Genomic DNA, 20,587 nt, shown 5'->3' on the forward strand with positions numbered 1-20,587 from the left:
TGAGGTTGCTGTGGTTCTGCATCCCAGGTGTCCAGCCAGTGGTGAGGCTAAGCACACATCCTGCATAGGCAGATGCACACACCATGTAGTACACACCAGATCAATGCAGACAGAAAACAATTTCTTTACCAGCAGCAGCATAAGCACACAAATGTGAACAGCATGGACAGCCTGATCTTGTTCCCCCAATCCAACTGATCAGGATTGGAGTTTGCTATTGCTCACATCCAAACCCATCCACAACACATAGGTTTTAGGCATTCAGTTGTTCCACCCAGAAGTGTGCCCCAGGCCCCAGTTTTCTACAGTTACTGGCACCCAGAGCTATGGGCCCCCGTCCTGGTTTTGGCTGGGATAGAGTTAATTTTCTTCCTAGTAGCAGGCACAGTGCTGTGTTTTGGATTTAGGGTGAGAATAATGCTGATAACACACTGATGGTTTAGTTGTTGCTAAGTACTGCTCATGCTAGTCAAGGACTTTTCACTTCCCATGCTCTGCCAGGTACACAAGAAACTGGGAGGGGGCACAGCCAGAATAGTTGATCCAAACTGACCAAAGGGTTATTCCATACCATATGACGTCATGCTCAGTATATAAACTGGGGGGGTTGGCCGGGGGCAGCGATCGCTGCTCGGGAACTGTCTGGGTATCGGTTGGCGGGTGGTGAGCAATTGCATTGTGCATCACTTGCTTTGTATATTATTATTACTATTATTATTATATTGTTATTATTATTATTTTACTTTATTTCAATTATTAAACTGTTCTTATCTCAACCCAGGAGTGTTTCTCACTCTTACTCCTCCGATTCTCTCCCCCATCCCATCGGGGTAGGGGGAGTGAGCGAGCAGCTGCGTGGTGCTTAGTTGCTGGCTGGGGCTAAACCAGACCTGCAGTCCCTCTTGAGTGATTGTCACTCAGAAATCTCATCCATCAGAGGTTCCAGTTCAGCCTGATGTTCTCCAGCAGATCATGCACATACACAGGCAAACTGGAAAGCAAACTTACACAGAAAATAGTTAGGACTAGTATTTAATGAGATAGGACATACTGTGGTGATCAGGTACAACACTTGGCCAAACAAATGTACTGACCAGCCATCGGCTTACATGTGAGTGGCCCCTTTTTTCCTCATGTTTTCCTTACTTAGAATCATAGAATGGTTTGGGTCAGAAGGGACCTTTGAAGGTCATCTAGTCCAGCCCCCCTGCCATGGGCAGGGACATCTTTCACTAGATTAGGTTGCCCAAAGCCCCATCCAGCCTGACCTTGAACACTGCCAATGATGGGGCATGCAGAACTTACTTGGGCAACCTGTTCCAGTGTCTCATCACCCTCATCATAAACAATTTCTTCCTTATATCTAGCCTAAACCTACCCTTTTTTAGTTTAAAACCATTAGCCCTTGTCCTATCACTACAGGCCCTACTAAAAAGTTTATTTCCATCTTTCTTATAAGCCCCCTTTAAGTACTGAAAGGCTGGAAAAAGGTCTCCCTGCAGACTGCTCTTCTCCAGGTTGAACAACCCCAACTGTCTCAGCCTGTCCTCATAGGAGAGGTGTTCCAGCCCTCAGATCACTTTTGTGGCCCTCCTCTGGATCCGCTCCAACAGGTCCATGTCTTTCCTGTACTGAGAGCGCCAGAGCTGGACGTGGTACTCCAGGTGAGGTCTCACCAGAGCAGAGTAGAGTGACAGAATCACCTCCCTTGACCTGCTGGCCACACTTCTTTTGGTGAAGCCCAGGATACAATTGACTTTCTGGGTTGCAAGCGCACATTGCTGGTTCATGTCTGTTTTTTCAGCCACCAAATCCTACCAAATCTACGTTGATTCTTTCCTCTTGCCTTTCCTCCTTCTGCTTGAACATCCCATAATAAATTTTACACAATCCCCAAATTCTTTTTCCTCTCTGTCCCAGAATAAATCTTAACACCTCTTTCCGTAATAATCACCTTTAGATTGCAAAGTGTTTAGGGAGACAGTTGCTTTTCTTGAGTCACCTTGGTTGGTTTCAGACCAGGGACAACAGTCTAATAATTCTGTAGTGGTCTCAAGAGTGTTGATTTAGTGCGCTTTGTTTTCACAGATTAGTTTATTGGGGTTCTTCCACCTACCCCTATTAGGATGTTGGCTACATTAGAATTCTAACATAATTTTTACCAAATAATTGAGAAAGTTGACTCTTCAGTTAAAAGGACAAAAGTGTTTTCCCCTCTGTTTTTACTAAAAAATAAAAGCCTCTATAATTGCATCTGGCTGCAAAAAAATCACATATCTCCTTAGCATGTTGTTAAAACATCATTAGAACTCATTGACACATCAGGGGGATGCTTTGAATGCTAAACATTTACATAGATTAAAAAACTGCATTAATGAGAGAAGAATCCATGAAAGGCTGTTAAACATGAAGGTACATTAAAGTTCTCCTGGGTGAGGAAGTCCCTGAGGTCTGGAAATCTGAGGAGATGGTAGGGTGTATTTTGGCAGTGTCATGGAAAGTCACCCTGGTCCTCTGCTCTTCGCTAGGCATCTTCTGTTGAATGCTGTCAGAGACAGGATACAAAGCTAGGCAAGCCTGTGATTTGAATGTAACTATCATTTTATTCCTATGTATATACCTGCTTGTTAATTGATTGCTTAATATATCTGTAGCTTAGCTTACCAGAAAATCTACTTTCTAATGTATTCCTTATTCCCACTAGCCAGTGGTATTATCTCATATCCATTTATAAGCTCTACTTATTATCAGCTTTCTCCTTTGTGACTGAATGTCTTGATTTCTGCTGCATTTTCCATGTATATTTTTGGCAATTTACCTGAAGGAATAAGTAGATTCTGTCTCCATTTTTTGTTCTTGTTTGTATCCTTATTTTTTCTTTTTCCACTTACTCTTTCCACTTGTCCATTTTACTGTTATTAATTATCTAATTTCCAGTGGACTGTCTAAAGCTCTGAGCAAGGTATTGTTTGGGCTGAATTTTTCCTCTGGACTACTTTGGAAATATTTTTATGTTGTAAAGTAGTCTGTGCTTTTCCGAGTTCTTAAATTCTGTGGCACTGTCATCATAGTGGTGAAACTGCATGTTTAGGCATACAGTCTGGGACATTACCTTACTTATAAGAGAATTGTCCTTGATCAAACTGAAGTTTCAAGTTGAAGACAGAGTGAAATGTTAAGAAGGAAGGACTGAAGGTGTAGAACAAAACCATGCCCCAAAGAAATTAAATTTCAAAATAATTAGCAGTACGAGAGGAAAGATTTTCTGGATCATCAAAGTTTCATACTTTATTTGGAAGGAGGAAGGTAATTTGAATCTTTTTTTCATGTTGATGGATTTATTCTAAATTTTTTATATTCCAGAAAAATGGATGCTAGTTATAGCTAGTTATTCATGCCTGCATTGGAAAAAAAGAAGGAAATATTCTTATATTCAGTTTCACAGTCTGTTGCTCTACATTTATGCAAAATCATGCCATTTAGATCTGTAGAAGCAGCATCATAATGAAAACTGTAGAATATGAGAAAAGGCGTGGAAGAAATTCCTGAGAATTTAGTCCAAAAAAGTAGACTAAGTATATTTGAAATAAAGTATGGCCACATATTGAAAAAGTATGGAAATAGCTGTCTGCATTATGAATACAGTTTTAAAATTTAGAAATTTAAAAAGCCTAACAACCTACCCAAACTATAGTGTCTCTGCAAGAAGGACTCTTTGAATCATTTAAAAAGGAATAAGAGGATGTTCCTGATCAAAACTTTGGAGTCATTTCAGCTAAAATATTTCTGCTTCTCTGAACAGGTCACATTGCATGTATAATCTCTGGGGATGCAGTTCCTCTGCAGAATTATTCAGGTTGGAAGATAAGTCATCTAGTTCAACCTCCTGCTCAAAACAGGGTCAACTATGAATCAGATCATGTTGCTTATGATTTTGTCCAGTTGGGTCTTGAGAACCTCCAGGAACGGAAATTTCATAACATGCCCGTGCAACTTATTCCCAAGATTATTTTTCTCATAATTAATTATGTTTCCTATATCTAGTCAAAGCCACCCCCTCCCCCCAATTTCAATTTATGGTTGTTGTCACTCATTTTTCTGCTGTGCACCTCAGTAACTTGCTTGGCTTTGTCTTCTTATTAGTCACCTCTTAGATACTGAAAAGCTGCTACGTATTCCTCTGAGTCCTTCTTTTTTCCAAGCTGAACAAGCCCAGCTGTCTCAGACTCTCTTCTTAGGGCAAGTGCTCCAGCCCTGTCAGCTTGGGAGCCTCCTGCTGAACTCGCTTCAGTTGATCCATGTCTTTCTTGTACAGGGGGGTGGGGATCCAAAATTGGACACAGTATTACAGAAGTGGTTTAACAAGTGCTGAGTAAAGGGGAATAATTGTTTTCCTCAATCTACTGGTTACTCACATGTTAATACAGCCCAGCATACTGTTAGCCTACATCACTACCAGGGATGTTTAGCCAACTGTTCTTAGGACCTCCAGGTCTTTTTCAGCAGAGCCACTCTGAGCTTTGTACTCATTCAGGGGTTAGTCCATGCTAGGTGCTGGACTTTACATGTCTCCTTGCTGAATTTCATGAAAGCCTGTTGGCCTAATTCTCCAGCCTTTCTGGGTCCCTCTAAATGGCAGCCCTGTCCTCAAATATATTGACTGCATCCTTCACATTAGTGTTGTCAAATTGATAAGGAATTGTCTCCTCCTCCAGGTCACTGATAAAGATGCTAAGCAGTGTAAAACCCAGAATAGACCCCTGAAGAACACTGCGTGTGACTGGTCTCTAAAGATTTGTAAATCATTAACCACTGCCCTTTGAGCGTGGAGTGGTGTTGTCCAAAGTGCCATGGCTAGTACTGTGTAGCACCCTTGTGTATACAATCTAGGTATATGAATGTGGGGTCTTTCCAAGCTAATCAGGTCCGGTGGGAGAGATATTAAGCTAGTGTGCCTTTCTGTCAGACTAATAATGTTCAAATGCACTTGGACCTAAGCTAGTAAAAGTCTTGAAGTGCTGCACAGCACTTTATGGACTTGCTAACTCAGATATATCTTCAGAGACTCAACAGATCAGCTCTGGTTTTACATACAGACACCTAGTTGGCTTATTCAGTCTCTCTCACTTCCAAGTTTTCACTGAGTTTGCAGTTGGTTTACTAACAGTTTTCAAATGGGTTTAAAAAAAATCTTTAAAAAAAAATCCATTATTCTGTCATCTTCTTTTGCATCAGTATTTTCGTATATAACTTAAATATATGAACTTAACTTGTATAACAATATTAAATGGAATAGTTCTTGTCTTCATCTTTCCTCTTAATTTTATTGGTTTTGTTTTCTTTTTTCTCCCCTCTACTCCTGGTCTTCCCTTTTCTTCAAGCTTTTATTCTGTGTGAAAATGACTGGCTTCTTTTTTAGTGGAATACACTTGCTTTGGATATGATTTAGAACAAACTTGAATACATTCCACTGTCTTTTGTTGTTGCCTTTAAAGGGATTTTTCGAGTTAATCCTTTAGAATTAATTATTTTTAAAGAATTTCAAGGCTTCTTAAAAGCAACAATAAAAATTGCTGTGGCTCTGGTAATGTTAGAAAAATCACAAACCTTAATTGGTTATTAGTGGCATTATAATTGATACTGTTAAGCAGCTCCTGGACCTTGAGCTCTGTCTTTAATTAGAGACAGTAGTGTCTCCTTCCCTCTGAGATTTCTTTATGAAAGTATTTTGCTTAATAACACAGGGTTATCAGCTTTCAATTGGCTTCTGGATGAAACGTCCCAAATGACACTACCTGTTATATCTGCCTTCCTCATTTTAGCCAGAATTTCCAAGCATGCTCCTCTTCATTGCTTAAGCATTTACTTCTTTTCACTTTCTAATAAATATTTTTGTACTGCTTGTTTTACAGTTAGTATTGTAACTTTTTCCTTGACACTTGGTGTATTATGACTCATAAGGTACGGAAATTATACTTTGTCTCCTAAGCATGATTGTTTCCTGTTGATTTCAGAATACTCATAAGGTCAGGCTTCTTAAAGTTTTTTTTCTGTACTAAATATTTTGGCCAAATCAAAGTACATATTCCTGCTGTCTTGTCCTTCTCCCCCATTCTTGTTAAGTCCTGTCTTCATTTGAAACTTCTGGATATGTATATTTCATGGTATCTTCAAGCTCACTTGCTTTCCCTGCCTGTTCCTTTATCTCTTTATCATTATTTTTTCTCATTTGTTGATAATCCTGTCACTTCCTCTTGTCCAATATTTGCTTCCAACTACTGACTCACCTCTTGCTATCTTTAATTCTTGTGTTACCAGGATGGGCTGTTAGACCCAGTGTCTTCACTTGTTCCTCTTCAACAATCTTTCCCATACCTTTCCTCTACCCTACATTTCTCCTTCACCATCAGTAAAACTACTTGTAGCACCTCTTTGTTCATTCAGCTTATTTTTTCTCATGTTTACTGGTTTGATGCTGCTGCAGACTTGATCTTTTAGCAATTTTGTCCTCTTTAACCACATTTTTTCCAACTCTCTTCTTTTCTGGCTTTTACTAAAATATTGCTATCATCCTATGTTACAATTTGTTTTTTACCGTTGACTTATCTATCACTGAGTATCTACAGTTTCTGATTTTTCCTCACTTTTATTTGTAATACTTACGTGGTCTGCACTTGATTTGTTAGCAACATAAGATCAGGTTTGTAATCTACCATTTTTTGTTTTAAATATTTTTTTCCTTCCTTAGACTTTCTCTCTCTTTTGTGAATATTTATGAGATAGTTTCCACATTCTTGATTAAAGTAAACCCCTACTCACTGGAAAGTCATCTCATTATACATACAGTCTGGCATATTTAATGTCAGGGTTCTAGCAAGAAGAATTTAGATTATTTTATACACATCCAGTGTGATGGAATATTAATTTTGGGAAGGGAAAAGTAGAGTTCTGTGCCGGAATGTTAAACAAAAGAAGAGATGCTGATAGTGGGAGAATGATGTTGCATGTCATACAAAGGCAGGGAACTTTCACGTGTAAGATAATTGAAGCAAAAAGAAATTTTCAAATGAAGGAGACAAAAGGAGGAGGAAGACAAGCTGAAGCCTAAGAAATCCTGTAGGAAGATAATTGATAGTTAGAAATGAGTAGCAGGAGCAGGCTCTTGCAAACTTTTTAGGTCAGGAGGAGTAAGAATCTGAGGGAAAATCTATATTATTTGTGGTATCTTAAAATAAAGTCATTTAGAATGTATTGTATGGCATATTACTTTTTGTTTGTAATTAGATAGTATCCGTACATACAGAACACTCCTTTACTGGTACTTAAAATTCTAGACTATCCAATATTTCTTTGATGGATATTAAATTATTTAATCCTGAAACAGATGTTCTCCACAAAGTATTCTATTCTAAGCATTTTAAATAAATAATATTATTCTTTTCCCATTTTGTCTTAATTAAATATATATGTAATGTTTTCAATTAAATGAATGATCTACATTGCTTTTATACTGTCTTTAGTAGAGCTATGCATATGAAAATATTTGAGAGCCGTGAGTGAAATAGTTAGGCTCATGGGGCCAGGCTTTTGATGATTCAGGGACATGCTTAGTGATGTCCAAAACACCCGAACAGATCAGTGCGTAGTACCTGTTAAATGCAGTGGAAGTTACACACCTGTGCTTTTGCTGTATGAGAAAGTACTGGTGGGCACTTAGCTACCTCTTGATGTGGTAGAGAAAAACCAACAACACTTTGACAATATGTTTTTTGTTTCTTTTGTTTGAAACTAGTTAACCCCTGTTCAGGGCAGCAGGAGTCTTTTCTCTTTGGTGTATATACTTTGGTGTAATATGTTTATCTGTGTATGCTTGTAAATTGTAATATGCTTTTGAAAGCCTGGATGAATAATAAGATTACTCTCTTTCTGTTTCCTCTTTCTAATAATCCAGACATTACACAAGATAGAAATAACTTAAAATTACTCTAGCTGTAGTGGACATCTTCAATTTTAATCAGCTGTTGTAAGACCAAAGGAGAGAAAGTGAGCTTTAGTTAACATAATATCATATAAGAAGAGTTGACTGCTGAAGTAGGTGGGGGAGCAGACTGCAGAGTTTTCAGGGTTGCAATTTTCCTCTGGCTACACTTGAAATTTACACTCAGATCCACAGACCAATTCAGCTTTTTTCTGCTCTTTTTTTCATGTAATTGAAAATTATAAAATGGTAACAAATAGCATAGAGAAGGATGCTCTGGAAGTATATTTCATAGGAGACTGGGAAGAAGATGAAGCATTAATAAAGTATAAAGTAGTTGAAAAGGAGGTCTACATGCCCATGCTGGTGTGATTTTGTGTAAGAGCAAACAGTAGATTAATGCTAACTGAATGGAAGAAATGTGAAAGGTGAGAGAGAGAGGTTGAAGTTCCTGGAAGTAAGAAAAGGAAGTAATTTTGAAATGGACTCTAACAGCCTGAAAGGCAACAGCATGATTTGGACATGATAATGTAAATATACATTTATAAGTGTTGTGACAGTGGACAGTGCTATTCTGAACTTGTCAAACTAAGAGTCCGGAGGTCATGGGGATACAGTTCATCCTAGCTTGAGCACTGAAATCCATCTTCTCCGTGGCTGGAGAAGAAATGGAATTGAGATAGTGGTGTGCATATGTTATATAATTTAGGTATAGCTAGGTGAACTTGTGCAAACAGGTATTTTAGGAGAAAACGTTTCATATTTTGGAATATATTGTGTGGCACATGAATATTCAATACAGCACTTAGTTTGCTAAAAATGGGCATGTATGTCTCATAAATAACTGCAAAGCATTTATGAAATAAATCATGTAAGGCTTTAACACTTCAGATTGGTAAACACTTTACTTTTTGTAAAGCACAAAATCAGTAGTGAATTGGTAAAATGCCTATGACTGCATTTTAGCATGTCGAGTCCAAGTAATATAAAATTTATTTATATAACTTAATTTTTCTCAGAAGCTATCATTTTATTGCCATTTACACCATAGTCTGACTAGACAAAAATGCATTTTTTAAATCTCTATCTAAGTAATATATATTTACCTATCCTATTTTATAGTGAATGTTAAGGTAAGATTAAATTAATCTAAGAGAGTATAATTGATAGTAACAGTTTGATTTAATTTAATCCTTTTATTACCTGATATGTAAGGAAAGACATAGCTGATTACCTGTAGTTTAATGATGGTAGTTCCTTTACTATAGTGAGACTAACTTTAAATGGTTGTTTATTATTTTGAGTAATTATTGGGCACTTCACACTTAATTTAAAAGGGATAATTCTCACTCTATTTGTAGCCCTTTTATCTTCCATTTAAATGTTAGAATATATAGGAATAGATGATTTTCATCATATGGTTCTGTGTCCTAAAAAAATCATTCCACTGTTATGTCAAAGTATTGTCTTTTAGCTTTCTTCAGTAGTCTTCAGACAGTAACCCAGTTTCTTTGGTGCTATAAAGTATTCAGCTGTATCTTTTTAAGTTTAGCTGAAATTCATGCTAGAGACAAAACCAAAAAGACATTATAAATGTTAACATCACAGACTACAATTTCATACAAAAAAACAAGAATTTCTGACAAGATTCTGCCCTCAATTGTTATTCCCAACACCCTTCTCAAGGAATCTGACTTGTGCTTGCATACTAAATTACAAAAGTGTAAACTCTGACCTGTAAAGTGTAGTATATGAATGCTAAAATGCTTTCTTTATAGAATCTAGGTCTAGACTGGAAGAAATGTGTATAGGTTAAGACTATCATCAGTGCTTTTTCAAAATTAGTATTAGATAGTTCTCTTGGAGGTTTCTGTCTTTGACCAGTGCAAAGCCCATGTTTATTCTACTTTTAAAAGGAGCATGTTCCTTCTTCTCTGTTGAGGTTCTGAAGCACAGCTAATTAACTATCAGGAAAGCTTTGAGATTTGTTTTTGTGCTTCCTAATTATTCAGTTAGCTTGAAAAGCAGCATTCATTTTCTACTCGGTTTTGTGTTGTCCCAGTTGTTGCACACCTCAGTTTGGGCATGCCTCACTCCTTTTTTTTTTTTTTTTTGTCTTGCAGAGATAATCTTCCCATTTATTTATCTGTCCTTCCAGGTCTAGTGATCCAGATGGTGTAATTTCTAGGCTTAAAAAGATGAATAAGGTAATTCTTTCACTGTTGTGATGTCACTAGAATCATAGAATCGTTCAGGTTGGAAAAGACCTTTAAGATCATCCAGTCCAACAATTAACCTACACTACCAAGTCCACACTAAACCAATCAAGGGTAGACTACACTAAACCATGTCCCAAAGTGCCACATCTACCCGTTTTTTGAACACTTCCAGGGATGGTGACTCCACCATCTCTCTGGGCAGCCTGTTCCAATGCTTGACTACTCTTTCCGTGAAGAAATTTCTCCTAATATCCAATCTAAACCTCCCCTGGCACAGCTTGAGCCCATTTCCTCTCGTCCTATTACTAACTACATGGGAGAAGAGACCAACACCCACCTCACTACAACCTCCTTTCAGGGAGTTGTAGAGAGCGATAAGGTCTCCCCTCAGCCTCCTCTTCTCCAGGCTAAACAATCCCAGTTCCCTCAGCCACTCCTCATAAGGCCTGTGCTCCAGACCCTTCACCAGCCTTGGTGCCCTTCTCTGGACACACTCCAGCACCTCAATGTCTTTCTTGTATTGAGGGGCCCAAAACTGGACACAGTATTCCAGGTGCGGCCTCACCAGCGCCAGGTACAGGGGCACAATCACCTCCCTGCTCCTGCTGGCCACAGCATTCCTGATACAAGCCAGGATGCTGTTGGCCTTCTTGGCCACCTGGGCACACTGCTGGCTCATGTTCAACCAACTGTCTACCAACACCCCCAGGTCCTTTTTGGCCAGGCAGCTTTCCAGCCACTCTTCCCCAAGCCTGTAGCGTTGCCTGGGGTTGTTGTGACCCAAGTGCAGGACCCGGCACTTGGCCTTGTTGAACCTCATCCAGTTGGCCTCAGCCCATCGATCCAGCCTGTCCAGGTCCCTCTGCGGGGCCATCCTACCCTCCAGCAGATCGACACTCCCACCCAATTTGGCGTCATCTGCAAACTTACTGAGGGTGCACTTAATCCCCTCATCCAGATCATCGATAAAGATATTAAACAAGGCTGGCCCCAAAACAGAGCCCTGGGGAACACTGCTCGTGACTGGCTGCCAACTGGACTTAACTCCATTTACCACAACTCTCTGGGCTCGGCCACCCAACCAGTTTTTTACCCAGTGAAGACTACGTCCGTCCAAGCCATGAGCTGCCAGCTTCCCAAGGAGAATATTATGGGTGACAGTGTCAAAAGCTTTGCTAAAGTCCAGGTAAATGACATCCACAGCCTTTCCATCATCTACCAGGCGGGTCACCAGGTCATAAAAGGAGATCAGGTTGGTCAAGCAGGGCCTGCCTTTCATGAACCCATGCAGGCTGGTCCTGATCCCCTGGTTGACCTGCACTTGCCTGTTGAGTTCACTCAATATGAACCTCTCCATAATCTTTCCTGGCACCGAGGTCAGGCTGACAGGCCTGTAGTTCCCCAGGTCCTCCTTCCGGCCCTTCTTGTAGATGGGCATCACATTGGCAAGCCTCCAGTCATCAGGGACCTCCCCTGTTAACCAGGACTGCTGATAGATGATGGAAAGTGGCTTGGCAAGCTGCTCTGCCAGCTCCCTCAGTACACTCGGGTGGAAACTGTGTTTAGTGAGTTGTCCTTAAAAATGAACATTAATAGGTTCATTAATAGGTTCATTTTTGCATCTTGATTTCTTCCTTGTCTTCTGTCTTCTATTGATAGAAGAGACTCGTATTGCCCTACTGGCCCTTGTTCTGGCACCTAGCTCTCAGGTCATCATAAGTGCTGGAGAGTGAAATAAGTACATAGGAGTCCAATTCTTATTTGCTTTTTCATCTGCAGCAATAGTCTGAACTGAAGGGATCACCTATGAATACCTTGTTATTAATACGGGACTCTTCATGTTGCTTCCTTATCTGTGTGAACCTGAGAGCTGTCTATCTGGCTAGCAACAATGTTGTATGATCAAATCCACACTGTGCAAGTACTGACAGGCAGTCTCAGGGTGATATATGACGCCAAATGTCATCCTGTCCTTCACTGGTCCTGGGAAAGAGTGTAACTCTGCATGACATGGAGATAAAGAGTAAAGTTGAGTTGGACTGTCAAAAGAAATCAACCTGTATATTTCATGATGATGGCTTGGAAAGTAGTTTTGTCTCATGTGTTGACATTTTGAAGCAGAAAGCAGTATCTAGGACAGGAGCTATAGCCTTCCTTGACCTTTCATTTAGCACTGAGCTATGGAAGACTATCTCCTGTATGTACAGCTGTCCTCAGCACTTCTGTTTTCACTTGAGCTCTAGCCAGGACACACAGTGAGAACAGTCCTGTATTCAGAGTAGTGCTTAGAACTCAATAATCTGTAGATCTTGGTAGTCTCTTTAATGGATAATTCTCATAAGGAACAGTACAATTATTTACCATGGCTGTTACATTCTTCTAAGAAGCTATTTCAGTATGGAAGTATTTTTCCTTATACTTTCCTTACTTTCCTTTCTTTATTTTGGTAGAGAATGTCTACTAAAGGAAATACAATAGTATGATTGAGGTGTTTACTGACTGTATACTTTGAATGGGTGGGACAAAATCAATGTTATTCAACTTGTGAGGGAAATCCCAAATTTCCATATTAGGAGGGTATATTTTGTAGAAATATGAATGTAAATGGTCTTGGATCGAGAAGCTACAATTATTATGATATTTAATATCTTGTTCTTTTGGCCATTTATTCTAAATTGCACCCCACACCTGAATACACACAGCATGTAGCTTTGTGATTCCCTAAAGCATTATGGCTATTTGGAGCACAGCATGAAATTGTCATCAACACGAATAACGAACGATAGCTACGTAAGGGTAAGGCAGATGGAGTTGTTTTCCACTCTTCTAAACTGTAGTGTTAAAAAGAACATCAGCTATTTTAGGATCAGGAGTAGGCCATCTGCCCAAATTGCCTGCCCTTTCGGCTTTATCTTACTCCCATATTATTGTTATTATTTTCATCTGAATGTCATTACATTTTTATGCTTTGTTTCCTTGAAAGATACTTCAACTCATTAGCTGATTAGTTTTACACCAGCATTTTCTTTAAGAATTCCAGATCTTTCTTTAATATTTATATTTTGCTATTCAAATATTTTGCCTCAAATATGATGTTTGCTTGATAATTTTTTTATTAAGTCAGACAACGTCTGTCCTTACTGGCAATGTTGGAAATGATGTGACAGTCTGGCAACAGTAATAGCAGGAAATAAGCAAAGGACCCACAGGGATCATGGAAAGGAGAGGAACACAGCATTTGCATCAAGGCAAAGAAAAGGACTTTGGGGGAAAAAGTCTAAAAATAATTGAAGCTGAGAGACCAAAAAAAAAAAAAAAAAAAGAGCAAATGAGAGAGATCTGTAAAAAGCATTTTTTAGCTGCCAGAGGAATTTCATTTGGAGTTTTCAACTTCATCTGAAGGGAGGAATGACTCAATAAAAGATTCAGTTGCTTTGAAGACTGTTGATTTATAGTCTTGAATGTCTTTGTGGGATGAACTTTAGAAAGAATTAAACATTTTCCAATGGAACTTTTTAAAATCTGAAATTGTTGGTACATTGAATATCAAATGTTCTACAAGAATGTCAACATTTCATATCAGCATTTAATTTCAGGTTTTTTATTAATTCATGCTGTGTAAATACTTGTATATGTTGTGTCACAGTAATTTGGCAAATGAAAACATACGGTTTTCTTCCTAAATGTCTAAAGAAATCATATAAAACCATTTTAGTGTTCCAAGAACACTGGAACTTTCTCCCCCTCCCCTGCCCCTTTTTTTCTAAATAGGAATGAGCTTCATTAACTGTAAAATAACACTTTAGATAAAAATCTGTTCCCATCAAATAGTTAATTTTCTTTGGAACATAATGGAATTTCTTTTCATATGTGATTGTTCTTTCGTAGTTATGTTCCTAAACATAAGCATCTAGAATTCTTTTTTGAATGCCCTGGGATACCAGAGGTACACATACAGGGTTGACAAGACCTACGAGAGATAGGAGGACATGTGTCCTTTGGAGCAACAACTGAAAGTCAGGAGGGATGCACTGAAAAGCTTTCAAAATGAAACTGGATATTTGTGTCTTGTTATAGCTCTGTTTATGTCATTAATCATCACAGTTTACAGGTTATTTAAATGGTTAGCCAAATAATAAATAGTATAACTATCTGTAAAGTGTATAGACTTTTCGTAGGTGAATATATTTTCCTTTTTTCTGAAAAAAAGATATTCTTTTCTTGGCATTAATTAACTGTAAAAATAATTTTGTAGTTGTAATTCCTAGAAATAGAAATTACACATAGTTTTTGGTTTTTGTGATTTGTCCATTACTTGAAAAAAATAGTCCAGATTTATGATAATTTGCGGTATTTCTTTTACAGTTGGCTTCTTTGAAGGTCAGTCTACTTCATTTTTAAAAATTGGAAATGGGAAGGCACTTCAATCTAAATGCAGCTTTATATCTCTGAGAATACTGTAGTCAAGGAGGTAGATGTACACTACTTTCATTTAAAGTTTTTCTTGAGTGTTCAAAATAACAAGTCTTTTAAACATGTTGTCCAATTGGCTTAACCTTATATGTCTTTTTGAAAACTCTGTCTATAAAAATGAAACACGACTTAATGTAACCAGAACAATAACATAACCATAGTCAGTCATGTACCGTAGGGTCAGTTTTCATTACTCATTACTAATTCTAATGTATGCTTATGCTATTTACAAGCCATGCTTGTACATTTTGTCTCAGAATACTGAAGTGCAGCTAATCATGGATAAAATTTATTTGGATACATTATATTATTTTCACACTGTCCTATAATGCAAACATTGAAGAGGACTCAAGTCCTTCAGAATTTTTACTGAACCTGAAGTGAATAGCTCAGTTCTCAATTTCAAAGCACAGTTCTTACTAGACGGGTTATGGTCATGTATTTTAACATTCCAATCATGCAAATCTTGCCAAGTTTCAGTAATAACTCAAATTGAATTTATCCATATAAATGAGTAATTGCAATTCTCTCGTTTAATATTCAACTTCTAGAGTTGTCATATGGGTAAATTAAGTTTGGCTTTTTTTTTTTATCTTCACAAACTTTGGCATCTAGGTTAATTTTTTTTCTCAGTGTCTTGATTTTATGTTTACTGAATGTTTAGGTAATCTTTCTCTTGTTTTGATAATCCTTCTCTTTTCTGTTGTAGCTTAGCATTTTCCCTGAGTATCTATTTAGCCTTTCCCTGAGAAGATTGGTTCCAATTATTTGCAGTGGTATTAAACTGGAAGCTATTCAAATTACACATCTGGGACGTCAACCAACTGACCTACCAAAACAATTGTTTTTTTTTTTTTTTCCAATTGGTTTGGAACATCAACCGATATTCCAGAAAGATACAAAGTTTTTTTTGTACCTAGCAGTTTATTCCAATGTCTTTCTACTGTTGCTCGTGGGACCCAATGTGTTCACTTGTGTCTGTTGCTTCACCAACAATTATCTTCAAGATGTCTTTCTATAAGCTATGTTGCGATGAAGTTCTCACGATCTTCAGTAGGCAACACCAGTAATTCTTTACTCTGGATATGTTTCTTGTCATCTTGTTTCTTACCTCTACAAAACCTGCATGCAATTGTTAATGTTTCCAAGCACATTTTCTCATCTGTAACATGAGGTGAATTGTTAGTGTTGGTTTGTCTCTAGTGGTTTGTGTTCAATGGCTATCTTCTCTATTCCATTTAAGTATATCCTTCAAAATGTCTTCTGTGGTTTTCCTACTGAACTTTTTGTACTTACTGTACACTTTATGCTGTGTAAAGTTTCTTGTCTTGTCAGTGCCACACCTCCACTCTGCTTTTACTCCATTCAGTTCATTAATAAGAATGTTTTTCTTCCTTAAGTTTGGCAGAGTGATACTTTTCAATTTTTTCTCTCTAAAACCTCAATTATTCCGGTACTGTCTAGTATGTTAGACTATATAGGCACCTTTTTCTGAAATGTCTCTTCTGGTTTCAGATAACAAACAATACTATATAAGATTATTGTTGATCATTATATCTCTCCTATTACTGGCCAGCACAAGATTGAGGAAAGAATCTCCATTTCTTTTTTAAGTTATCTTGAGGTCACTGTTTAAGGTTACACAAGCAGAATGAATTTTATTAGTGAATTTTGGAAATGGAAATTTCCTTTTAGGATGTAAATCAACATTCTGTGATCTTTTATCTAAGTTTTTTTAGCTATTATTTGGAGTTATGATTTCACATCATTGTAGTTAAACCAGAAACTTAAATGTACATATGTAAATTAGCATTTGGCTGTGTTTGCTGATGGAATATTGGAATTGATTTTTGTAAATGCTTTACTAAGAAGTAAATGCTTAATCTTTTTATGAATAGAACACTAGTTCTAGTAGTACTACAGTCTAGTAGCTGATAGGAAGAAGTAAGGTAACTGAATTGAAAAATTGAATTAAAAAGTCTTTTTAGTCTTATGTTTTGGGTATTTCCTAACCAGACATTCCAAACACTGATGTTTGCCTTCTCTCTTTCACTAGTAGCATGTTTTAGAATGAGGTTTGCTGTCAAATGCCAAGATAAAGTAATCTATTTCTGAGCTACTATTTTCTCGTTTGAATAATCAGTAAGTACTGCTTTTAATGCATTGGATTCCTGAGAGGAAACTATTAAATAAAGGGAAACACAGGTGTGTAACAATGCTTTTCTCCGTTTCTGAGGAAACTAAGAATAACTTGTCAGTTCCTACCTCCGTTAAAAAGAGTAAACAACCCAATTAATAAAAGACAGAAAAATTTTAGCCCTATGCCTTGTGTGGAAAAAACCCAACCTTCCTCTAAATGAGGAGATTATTAAAAAGTATACTATACCATTATTAGGAAGTTCTTCCTATACTTTTTTAACAGATCCTACTTTGCTGAAAAAATTGTTAGATTTTTTTGGCACATGTCTGTGAAGTGATGTAAGTTAAATATACACTAAGCTATTAAAGCTAAAAGGTGGATTTATTACTTCTAAGGACCCTCAGGTTTATAGAGTAGTATATCTGTGGAAGGAACATCTATCCCTTTTTACATACAGCTACACAAGAAACCCAGAGTTCACCTGTAGCTTCTGTGGGGGTTTTAACATGAAGAATGTCTTTGATCATGGAGAAATAATGAATCTTTTTAGAGATTTGTTAGGCTAATATCATGGAGATATTTCTGTGTAGATATTAAAGATGTTATGTTGATATGGTTAGTAGGTGTTTCACAGTACTGCCATTGAAAGCATTGCCATGTGTTCTGCAAGATACTGCTTCTGTATAGTAGATAAAATAATGCAGTACAGATATAATGAAATAAAGGTCTGAAGGCAGGCTAACATGTTGCTAATAGGACAGAAGTACTTCACACATGTGCACAAAAGTGTATATAATAAAAGGATCAAACAACCATTCATTGAACAATATATATGTTGAAATCTAATTTGAGTGTGTTTAAAGGGCCTCACCTCCAACATGCTTTTTGCCTTTAAGATGTTCTTCCAGTAAATAGAATTAGATCAAAAAATATCACTATACTTACTTTTCTGTTAGAAACATGTAAAATTTTAATTTAAAGGTATTTAAAATCTCAGTAGAACACTGAAGAATTGTAATACTGTTGACATATAAGTTCATGAATAAATGGATGTTGATATCAACAGGCATGTGCTAGTAAGTATGTCTTTTTAAAGTTTTAATCTAAATCTACAAGCATTTGTTTCTGCAGACCCTTTGGTAAGAGTGAAAAAGGGATATCTCTCTTCTCATTATTGCAGTTGTATTCCTTCTTTGTACCCCATCAGTTAAGCACCCCTACCAAATTACAAATGTGTTATTCTATGAGTCACTAAAAATTCTGTGATCTTGTAACCTATTGTAGAGACACTGTTGATCCTGCTCTTATAGACATTTTCCTAGTATATCTCAAAGTTTCACTTTTGAGTGATAGCAGTGAAGGCGTATTTGCACAAATAAAGAATATTACTCAGTGATGGTTAGATACAGAAGATGCATCTTGTTGGTGTGCTGAAAACAAAAGCTCAGCATATTCTTTCTGAGATGCTTTCAGAGAAAGGAAGATATAAAGTTGTAAAATGGCTTAATCAAGGTCATGTGAGAGGAGGATTGCAAAGCTACTCTAAGAAAATGCAATTATATTTCTCTTGTTTGGGATATAAAGGAAATCATTTACATCTTAACAGTTAACAACAGGATAATCCATTTCTTCTTAAAAAGTAGTATATTTTCATTTGATATCAGTATAAAGTGTAGAATGATTCAAATGTTTGTGAGATATATCTAGTTACATTTCAGCTCTCAGAAGTTTAGTATGAGAATTCTATATAAAAATGCATTTTTATCTGTCAACAAAAACTTTTAATGAGATATTTAAATAAAGTAAATAAAGCCTGTACTTATTCTGTGAGGGGGAAAAAGTCTTATCAGCGCTCCCTGTTAGACTTGTATTCGTGTGCTGTTTTATAGCATTGTGCAGCGATGTTTTCGCCTGAAAAAAAGTTAGATTCTCATTTCTAAACTCTAAGAGTTGTATATTCTAAACGTAGTTTGATTCCAAAGGTAAGCGAACAAGATATAGCTACAAGTCCTTGCTGACAAGTACAATATCTGCTTGGTGATGGGTCCCATTTGAGCCACCATTTCTCGAGGAACAGCTCCACGGCGGAAGCTCTGTCCGTGGTGCTGAAATCTGTCGCCATCGCAGCGTTGCTCTGCTCAGTATCAATGGGCCTTTACGTGCGATAGCGATTCGTCAGGTTTGTAAACTTCCTTCTTCAGTGAAACATATCGACTCTATGAATATCCTAAGTTTTGGTAGTTTAAAATTAGTATCAGGTTCTTCTTTCTGCCTTTAACAACTTTGACAATTACCTTTGCATAATTTAAAAATCCTGGGATTTAACCAGAAAAAGGACATCTTTAACATGAAAGCAAGTTATTCATTTGTACGGGGTAAAGTGAAATTATTTTTCCATGTCATAAGTGTTTATAGACCAATAATATTTTGAAAGTATGCAGCAAACTATAAATAAGTGGAAAAGTTAATGTCTAAATACAAGAAGTAACTCTTCTTCTTCTACCTACAATAATTCTGTCAGCGATTCCACAGAAATGTTTACTTCATGCAAGCCTAGAAAGATAAATATATATTATTATAGAGTTTAAAAAATGTTAAAGTCTACTAAAGACTTACAAAAAAAGTTTTTATTCCTATTTTTACTTTATAGTTCAAGCTACCTATGCATTCTTTGAGTATATACTTCCTTAAGTGCAATATCCAGAGATAACCATTATTTTTCTTCAATATTCCTATTTGCTTTCATATATATGAACCAAAATAACATAAAAATTTTGCTGTTGCTTTCTTTGTCAGGAGGTACCACATCTTTTCATCAGTTATCTTAATGGTCAGATGTCTTTTCTCTGCTGAGCTTAGGAGTCGAGTAGTCACTTTTTCCATCCTAACAGAATTTGGTTTAGCTTGTAATCACCATCCTGATCAGCAGCTTCTTGTGCACATTTGCTGGTTATGGGCCCAGTCGTACTCCCATGAGAACTTTAGCTTTAATATGAGCAGTCAGGTGTTTACTGTTCTCTTTTTGTTTTGTTTCAATTCATTTCTACTAATAATGTTTCTGTTAGTGATTTATTGCTTGTTACATTGTGAAAGTGGAGGAGGTTTATAAACTAGTCACTTGTTATTGCTGAACAGAAGTGTGCAGGTCCAGAAAGAAAACCTTAATATCATTTAAACTGTTCAAGCTATATGAGTTCCCTGTATGGCCAAACTAAAGTTTAGACATTATTAATAACTGAATTACCCTTTTGACTGAAGACAAAATATTGGATTTATATTATCTGGGTCTAAACATTGCATTCAGTTTTCAGGCTTCTGGGAAAATACCAAAGCAGCTCCAAACTTGCTGTTATCAGTAGCTAACAATCTGTTTCCCTATCAGTCTTATGTCTCCTTCCCGCCCTTCTTCTCTCGTCTTCCTCCCACAATAAGCAATGTGTAAAATATGGTTGTTATTATTATGGGTAAGTACTTTATAAAAATATTTATTGTGTGTTTTATTGCAGTTATACAGCCTAAAACCAGCAAAAATACCCTATGTGCTCAGACTGGTATTTTAACAGGAGAATATGTAAGAAGATATTTTATCAGACATTAGAATGAGTTTGTTTATTGTCAGACAAGAGCTCCCAGAATGTTTTTTTTTTTAGAAACAAACAAGCCAAAAACTATTTTGATTTTAATCAAAAATGTATTTTCCTCATAAAAAAAATTCACGTACTCACTGTGTCTACTCTACAGAATTTGTCCATTTCATTACACCATGTGTCAATCCTA

The 20,587-nt window shown here is 36.9% G+C and overlaps 1 protein-coding gene across 2 annotated transcripts in view; it reads left to right on the top strand.

Annotated features, from left to right (window-relative positions):
• Nucleotides 1–20,587, top strand: part of IMMP2L (inner mitochondrial membrane peptidase subunit 2) — a 477,239-nt gene that overhangs the window by 172,473 nt on the left and 284,179 nt on the right. The gene's annotated exons all lie outside the window — the stretch shown is intronic.

Source organism: Pelecanus crispus, chromosome 1, assembly GCF_030463565.1.
Source record: "Pelecanus crispus isolate bPelCri1 chromosome 1, bPelCri1.pri, whole genome shotgun sequence".
NCBI classification, from domain to species: Eukaryota; Metazoa; Chordata; class Aves; order Pelecaniformes; family Pelecanidae; genus Pelecanus; species Pelecanus crispus.